The sequence below is a fragment of the Hemiscyllium ocellatum genome, chromosome 21 (genome assembly GCF_020745735.1).
Source record: "Hemiscyllium ocellatum isolate sHemOce1 chromosome 21, sHemOce1.pat.X.cur, whole genome shotgun sequence".
Lineage (NCBI taxonomy): Eukaryota > Metazoa > Chordata > Chondrichthyes > Orectolobiformes > Hemiscylliidae > Hemiscyllium > Hemiscyllium ocellatum.
In genome coordinates, this window is record NC_083421.1 from 59,926,114 (window position 1) to 59,935,122 (window position 9,009).

The following is a 9,009-nucleotide window of genomic DNA, read 5'->3' on the forward strand; positions in this document are numbered from 1 at the left end:
GTGGTCTCCAGGTGTTAATGACAAGGAATCTGTCCAATCATCTGAAATAAAAGCAAAATATGACTAATGCTGGAAACCTCTCTGTGGAAAAGTTGCCACAGATGCTGCAGGTCCTGCTGAGTTTCTCCAGCATTTTCTGTGTTTGCGTCAACCAGCTCCCTCCCTAGCCAGGATTGTGATGTCGGCAGCCTTATGTTAATATACGTCCAACTGTAGAAGTACCACAGCAATGAGCAGCTAAACAGCAAACGAAAAGCAGCTTTTCAGCGTGTAATCCCATTGAATCCACTAGATTCAATTACATTGCAATTTCCTGCCAGCCCCCTCTCATAGTTGTATCAAAGTGCAATTAAGTAAGAATCAGGAGCAGAAATGCATTTCTAAGCTACTGTAAAGTTTGACATTTATTGGGCTGGACAAGAAAAATAACATTTTTCATTTTGGATTGGAAGTAAGGATTGTGTTTCATTGTTTTGAATGCCATGGATTTAGAATGCAAATATTCATTCAATCATTAGTTTCAAACACAAGTTTCAATAAGCTTTACTGCTGTTTGTTTCTGGCTAACTGTGCTGAGGAATTATTGCTGCATTACTTCCGAGAAATAAATCTATAAGTTCTTTGGGATTTGGTTTATTCCTCAACATGTTGGCAGATCTGAAATTTGATCAGTGCCAAAGTTGTAATCGTTCTGTTTATACCATGTACTAAAAGTTAATCCTGCACTGTATAGTGTAAAAGGTTTATAAGTTTAAGCGCAAAATAATGGTGTCAGTGGTAGACCCTCTAGGTCAACTCATAGAATAGAGCCTATTAAGTTGGAAATTAAATGATGACAAGAACCATATTAAGCAGTAAAGAACAAATGGAATTTCCCTATAATACATTCTACAATTGCTAAGATCAACACAATATTACAGTTGTAATAGTTCAGTATAGCTACATGATACAGATCTTTATCTACATTAAACCACATGCAGGCTGTACCACCTTCTGTAGTCTTGTGTGATTGAGTCATGAAAAGATGGGTACAAAACACAGCTTAGGATTTGCTTTGCCAATTTCTCAGGTGACTTTCTGCATGAAACTGAAGATGTTGAGGGACATTTAATCCTCCCTTGAGTTTAGGGATTCTAATATATAGAACTCTGTACTTCTGAAATCTCCTCAACTCAACAAACTCCAAGATTTATGCAGTTCTCTAATTCTGGCCTCTTGTGGCTAGCCAATTTTCATTGCTCCACCACTGCAGTTCCCTTTGCCCTGGGCTCTGGAAGTGTCTCCCTATAAATGTCTCTCTCATAGAAGACATCCTCAAAACTTACCTTTTTTGACCAGTCATTTGGTCACCTACTGCAGCTTGTTGTCAAATTCCATTTGATTATCTCTCTTTCGTGGTACCATGAGATGTTAGAACTAACATAAAGATGCTTTCAGAATGTAGGTTGTTCTTGTAGTTGGGAAGCTTTCTGCGGAGCTGTAGAAAGTTAGTCCTGTAAAGAAAGTGTTTGTGTGTGTATGTCCATTCCATGGAAAGGAAACTTCAAAAAACTTGTAGCTTTTTGAGTCTGGATGTTAAGGATCTCCCCTGGTGCTTTGGGACAGAGATGTCTGTTACTGGGAAGAGGTCCACACCTAGATTTCTTATCTGTAATTCTTACTGAGGAGCTGTCTGAGATTTCTAACTTCCAGGCTTTGTCCTGCAATCTTTTATCACAGGAGAGAAGACTTGACTTTCATTTTAATGGGATGGGCGTTAAATTTTTCACAGATTTCCGAAAGGGAGAAATTTCCACATTAAAAGGTAAACTATGGAATCATCACATATGATATTAATATCAAATACCGTGGCTACAGTTGTGTAGCATTGTGGGACTAGACCAGTAATCCCGTGTCCAAATCCCATCAGGGCAATTTGCATTTGCTATTAAAAATCTGGAAATAGTAAAAGTGATGGTAAATCTGTTGGATTGTGGTTAAAAAACACAACTGATTGATGAATGAGCTGTTAGGAAAGGCAACCTGCTATCTTTACCAAATCAGAACCATATGTAGTTCCAGACTTACACCAAACAAGTTGATTCTCAGTTGCTCTGTGAAGGAGCCTTACAGTCTTGTTCCTGATGGCAGCCTGGTCCATTGACATGAGTGGGCGCTACTTGATTGCTGCTTTCTTCAGCAAACCTGCGTTTGAATTTGTTAACGAGTTTCTGTAGTGTAGTGGTTATCACATTCACTTAACACGCGAAAGGTCCCCGGTTCGAAACCGGGCAGAAACAGACTTGTTCCTGATGGCAGCCTGGTCCATTGACATGAGTGGGCATTACTCGCTTGTGCTTTCATCAGCAAACCTGCGTTTGAATTTGAAAACCATTCAGTTGTACTAAAATCTCAGGTCAACTTGGGTCGCATGGGGAATGGCTTCACTGACACAAAACCTCACCTATGATACCCACAATCTGAGAATGAATGAATAATGTTGAGGCCACATCCACAGTCGTCACAAAAAAATAAAGATTTGAAAATAAGTACACAAAAATTCTCCAATTTACCTGATTTTCAGACCCAGGTTGATACAACCGCAGCTCATGCTTCTGAATGCAGGAAGTATGGTCAGTAAGTTCGCAGTCGACATGAAATTTGGTGGTGTGACATACTGCAAGGAGGAAAGCCTTAGACTGCAGGATGAAATAGTGGCAATTGGAATTTAATCCCAGGAAGTACAGAGGATCAGAGGGACCACAGTGTGCATATCCATAGATCCTTAGAGGCTGCAGGACAGGTAGAAAAGCCAACAAAGAAGGAATATGGGATACTTGTCTTATTAGATAAGGCATTGAATACAAGAGGAAGGAGCTGATGATGGAGCTGTATATGATGTTAGTTTGAACTTCCTGATGAAGAGCTTATGCTCGAAATATTGATTCTCCTGCTCCTCGGATGCTGCCTGACCTGCTGTGCTTTTCCAGCACCACACTCTTCAACTCTGATCTCCAGTATCTGCAGTCTTCACTTTCTCCTAGTTTGAGCTTTAATACTGTGTGTAGTTTTGGTCGCCATACAATTTGGGAAGGGTGTGATTGGTCTAGAGAGGGTCCGAGATTTATCAGGATGATCCTGATATCGAGTGATCAGCTTAGTAAAGAGGCTCAATAGGCTGGCATTGTTTTCCTTAGTCCTGAAGAAGAGTTACACCTGAAACGTCGACTTCTACACCTCCTGATGTTGCGTGGCTTGCTCTGTACTTCCAGCCTCCTGCCTGTCTACATTGATGTCCTTACAGCAGGGAAGGCTGAGGCTGGACCAGATTGAGGGTTATAGTGTTATGGGGGACATAGATAGGGAGAAATGTTTCCCCTGAATAGAAGGGTCAGCAACCAGGAGCACAGTTTTAAGGTAAGGAACAGGAGGTTTAGAGGGTGTTTGTGGAAACAATTTTTCACCCACAAGTGGTGGTTATCTGGGACTCGCTTCCTAAAAGCATGGTGGATGTGGGAATCCTCATAATGTTTCAGAAACTTTTAGATGAGCACTTGAAATGCTGTAGCATACACGGCTGTGAGGCAGATGCTTGAAAATGAGTCAAGAAGAACATAGAACATTACAGCGCAGTGCAGGCCCTTGGCCAAAAATGTTGTGCCGACATGTGAAATTAATCTGATGCCCATCGAACCTACACCATTCCATTTTTATTCATATGTATATCCAATGCCCATTTAAATGCCCTTAACATTGGCGAGTCTACTACCATTGCAGGTAGGCCATTCTATGCCCCACTACTCTCTGAGTGAAGAAACTACCCCTAAAATCGGTCTTAAATCTATCACCCCTCAATTTAAAGCTATGTCACCTTGTGATAGCCTCTCACTGAAAAAGGCTCTCACTGTCCACCCTATCTAACCCTCTGATTATCTTATATGTCTCAATTAAGTCATCTCTCAACCTTTTTCTCTCCAGCGAAAAGAGCCTCTGTTACCTAACTTTTCCTCGTAAGACCTTCCTTCCATACCAGGCAACAACCTAGTAAATCTCTTCTGAACTCTTTCCAAAGCTTCTACATCCTTCCTATAATGTGGTGACCAGAACTGCATGCGTTCTCCAGGTGTGGCCTTACCAGAGTCTTGTACAGCTGAACCAGAACCTCATGGCTCCAAAACTCAATTCCCCCTACCAATAAATGGCATCACACCATATGCCTTCTTAAAGACCCTATTAAGACACCGAGATCTCTCTCTTCATCTACACTGCCAAGAATTTTACCATTAGCCCAATACGCTGCATTCCTGTTACTTCTTCTGAAGTGAACTACCTCACACTTTTCTGCGTTAAACTCCATTTGCCACTTCTCAGCCCAGCTCTGCATCTTATCTATGTCCCTCTGTAACCCATAACATCATTTAGCACTATCCACAACTCTGCCTATGTTAGTGCCATCCACAAATTTACTAACCCATCCTTCTACACACACATCCAGATCATTTATAAAAATTACAAACACCTGTGGCCCCAAAACAGATCCTTTTGGTACACACTGGTAACTGAGCTCCAGGATGAACATCTCCCATCAACCACCAGCTTGCCAATTTCTAATCCAAACCACTAAATTATCTTCAATCCTGAAACTCCGTATTTTGTGCAATAGCCTACCATGTGGAACCTTATCAAACGCTTTACTGAAGTCCAAAAACACCACGTGGAGAAAGTGAGGACTGCAGATGCTGGAGATCAGAGCTGAAAATGTGTTGCTGGAAAATCGCAGCAGGTCAGGCAGCATCCAAGGAGCAGGAGAGTCGACGTTTCCGGCATGAGCCCTTCTTCAGGAAAGGCTTCTGAAGAAGGGCTCATGCCCGAAACGTTGACTCTCCTGCTCCTTGGATGCTGCCTGACCTGCTGCACTTTTCCAGCAACACATTTTCAGCTCCATATACACCACATCAACCGCTTTACCTTCAACCACCTGTTTTGTCACCTTCTCGAAGAACTCAATAAGGTTAGTGAGGCACAAGCTACCCTTCACAAGACTATCCCAAATCAAATTGTTCCTACCCACAACTGAAGTAAGGCTCACTGGCCTATAATTACCAGAGTTGTCCCTGGTAAGAGAAAGATGTTTGATGATTGCCAAGGACATGATGGGCTGAAGAGCCTCCTTCCATACTGTAAAACCTCTATGACTCTCTATGATTCAGATGAGACTTTGTTACTCTTTGGGATATTAAATTCTGATGAAACCATTTGTTGGTCTTCAGGAGAGCTCAGCTCAGCAACAGCTCTCTGCTTTGTCAGATGGCAGTTTAACCCACACCCAGAGAGGGGAGTGCAACAGAGAAAAGGTGTCCTGGAGCTGGACACATAAACATTTCTCTCTCCACGTTTCTGGAAATGTGCTCTCTTTAATTTTTGTCAGAAGAGCAGAAAGAAACTACACTTGGAGACATTGAAGGAAATAATTCTAAAACGCAAAGACAACAAGAAAGATCCAAGTACAACCAATCAACCAGTGAGCTACAGATTGATCGTTGCTGTGCAGATAGCATCAAAGCAACATGGGACAATCACAAGGGCCGTGAAACCAACCCGTCTAGTGTTGTACTTTGGACCTGGTGATACTGCTTTCTCCTGACTTTAGTTTATCCTCCATTCATGACGTTCATGGTTTGTCTGTCTTTTTTTTCTGTATGTCTGTGCGAATGTGTGCAAATTTGAAGTTAAGAGAATTCCGATAAAAATAATTATTCTTATTTTTACTGAAGCGGCTTGATGGTGATTTGCTTTTCGCCTGGGTAATAGTCAGTCAGAGGCAAATTCACATTATTGGTTGTTTCATTAAATCTTCATATTTGTACTGGGATAGTGGGACTTGATTTTCAGTGAACTACTCTATGAGTTATGACGATATTTTTAAAAATGGGAATGTATAATTGTGCACTTTGCAGCAAGAGAGTAAACAACTGAATTGAATTGAATTAGCTTTGTTGTCACATGCACTCAAATGAGTAACAGATACAGCAGCATCTTAGGTACAAGGTACCTCAGTACAGATTCTTCAGTACAAGTTCTTACGAAAAACAATTAGAAAAATAAAGACATTAGAAGTGCAGCTTTGCAGATTTTAGGGAATAAATTAGAAAAATAGAGAAATAAAAAGTTCAGAATGATCAGTCCTTCCAACCTAGTCCACACCTTGGCTTCAGTCCACGACAGGCCCTGAATCACCTGGGGCCAGGCCTCTGGGAGATTGCTATGCCGACCCGAGAGGAAGCCACACCGGGTCAGCACTTAGGCCGGGAGTTTGAGTCCGTGCTGTGGCTGGGAGTCCAAGTCTGCACTGAGGCTGGGAGTCCGAGTCCATGCTGTGGCTTGAGGTCTGGGTCCATGCTGTAGCAGGGAGTTGGAGTCTGCGCTGAGGGTGAGATCCAAGAATGTGCTGAGGCTGGCAGTCCGAGTCGCTGCTGAGGCTGAGGGTCCGAGTCCTTGCTGAGGCTGGGAGTCTAATTCTGTGCTGGGGCTGGGAGTCCAAGTCCCTGCTGAGGCTTTGAGCCTGATTCTGTCCTGAGGCTGAGAGTCTGAGACCATGCTGAGGCTGGGAGTCCAATTCTGCCCTGAAGCTGGGAGCCTGATTCCGTGCTGAGGCTGGGAGTTCGATCCTCTGCTGAGGCTGAGAGTCTGAGTCTGTGCTGAGGCTGGGAGTCCAATTCTGCGCCGATGCCGGGAGTCCGAATCCGTGCTGAGGCTGGGAGTCCGGGTCCATGCTGAGGCTGGGAGTCCGAGTCCACATTAAGGCCAGGAGTCCGAGTCCACACTGAGGGCAGGAGTCCGAGTCCACCCTGAGTCCGGGAGTCCAAGTCCACACTGAGGCCGGGAGTCCGAATCCACACTGAGGTCAGGAGTCTGAATCCTCACTGAGGCCGGGAGTCCGAGTCCACACTGAGGCCGGGAGTCCAAGTCTATGCTGAGGCCGGGAGTCCAAGTCAATGTTGAGGCCGGGAGTCCAAGTCCATGCTGAGACTGGGGGCCCAAGTCCATGATGAGGCGGGGGATCTTAGTCCATGCTGAGGCCAGGAGTCTGAGTCCACACTGAGTCCGGGAATCCAAGTCCACGCTGAGGCCGGGAGTCCGAATCCACACTGAGGCTGGGAGTCCAAGTCAATGTTGAGGCTGGGAGTCCAAATCAATGTTGAGGCCAGGAGTCTGAGTCCCTGCTGGGGCTGAGGGTTCGAGTCCTTGTTGAGGCCTGGAATCTGAGTCCGTGCTGAGGCTGGGAGTCCGAGTCCCTGCTGAGGCTGGGAGTATGGGTCCACATTGTAGCAGGGAGCCCGAGTCTGCGCTGAGGGCGAGATCCAAGAATGTGCTGAGGCTGGGAGTCCAAGTCCTTGCTGAGGCTTGGAGTCTGATTCTGTGTTGAGGCTGAGAGTCCGAATCCGTGCTGAGGCTGGGAGTCTGAGTCCACGCTGAGGCTGGGGGTCTGAGTCCACTCTGAGGCCGGGAGTCCAAGTCTATGCTGAGGCTGGGAGTCCAAGTCTACACTGAGGCCAGAGTCCGAGTTCACGCTGAGGCTGGGAGTCCGAGTCCATGATGAGGCCGGGGGTCCAAGTCCATGATAAGGCCGGGGGTCCAAATCCATGATGAGGCCGGGGGTCTGAGTCCACACTGAGGCTGGGAGTCCAAGTCTATGCTGAAGCCGGGAGTCCAAGTCCACGCTGAGGCCGGGGGTCCAAGTCCATGATGAGGCCGGGGGTCTGAGTCCATGCTGAGGGCGGGAATCCGAGTACACACTGAGACCAGGATTCCGAGTCCACTCTGAGACCGGGAGTCTGAGTCCACGCTGAGGCTGGGGGTCTGAGTCCATGCTGAGGCCGGGAGTCCGAGTCCACGCTGAGGCTGGGAGTCCAAATCCATGATGAGACCGGGGGTCTGAGTCCATGCTGAGGGCGGGAATCCGAGTCCACTCTGAGGGCGGGAGTTCAAGTCCACACTGAGGCCAGGAGTCTGAGTCCACGCTGAGGCTGGGACTCCGAGCCCACTCTGAAGCCAGGAGTCCGAGTCCACTCTGAGGGCGGGAGTTCAAGTCCATGCTGAGGCCGGGAGTCCGAGTCCATGCTGAGGCCGGGAGCCCGAGTCCACTTTGAGGCCAGGAGTCTGAGTCCACACTTAGACCGGGAGTCTGAGTCCACGCTGCGGCTGGCGGTCCAAGTCCATGCTGAGGCCGGGGGTCTGAGTCCATGCTGAGGGCGGGAGTCTGAGTCCATACTGCGGCTAGCGGTCCGAGTCCACACTGAGACTGGGAGTCTGAGTCCACACTGAGACTGGCGGTCCAAGTCCATGCTGAGGCCGGGGGTCTGAGTCCATGCTGAGGGCGGGAGTCCGAGTCCACACTGAGACTGGCAGTCTGAGCCTAAGCTGAGGCCAAAAGTTTCGGATGTTGCTGAAAAGAAGGAAGAGGAAAAACCACAAAAGAGAAAAGGAACAGAAAAAATAAAGAGAAATGAGCTAGCGCAGACTAGATGGGTCATATGGCCTATTTATGGTGAAGAGTGTCATTGCAGTGATGTCAAATGCAACCACTAACCACATGTGGCTAATGAGGAATCCAGAAGTTGATGAATTTCATCTCTGATTAGCAAATAAAATTTAATAATTGAAATCATATTTGCATTGTGTATCCATGACAACGTTAACAAACATATCAGATTCAATGGTGGAACAGCCTTGATGGGATGAATGGCCTAATTCTCCTTGTTTGGTTTTTATGATATTGTTATTGTCTAACCTTATTGAAGCATTATTGATAAAATTGTGAGGCGGTAAACAGAACCCGTAAGTGCTTGATTGTTCTGAGTGCGTTACTTTCTTGCTTACTGGATTATTGTAGCTGTTTGTGAAGGAAGTTTGAGTGTGGCTAAAACAGATTGACATGGCTGATCAGTGATTTCTATCAGATAACAATGTGTTGGTCAACTATTGTACATTTGCCAATTAACTTAGTGCTCTTCAGAGAATGCAGCTGAA

General features: G+C 45.9%; 1 non-coding gene across 1 annotated transcript; it reads left to right on the top strand.

The window, feature by feature from the left end:
* Positions 1-2,206: 2,206 nt before the first annotated feature.
* On the top strand, positions 2,207-2,279 carry trnav-aac (transfer RNA valine (anticodon AAC)). The gene has a single exon. It is a non-coding gene; the product is annotated as a tRNA-Val (tRNA).
* The last annotated feature ends 6,730 nt before the right edge of the window (positions 2,280-9,009 follow it).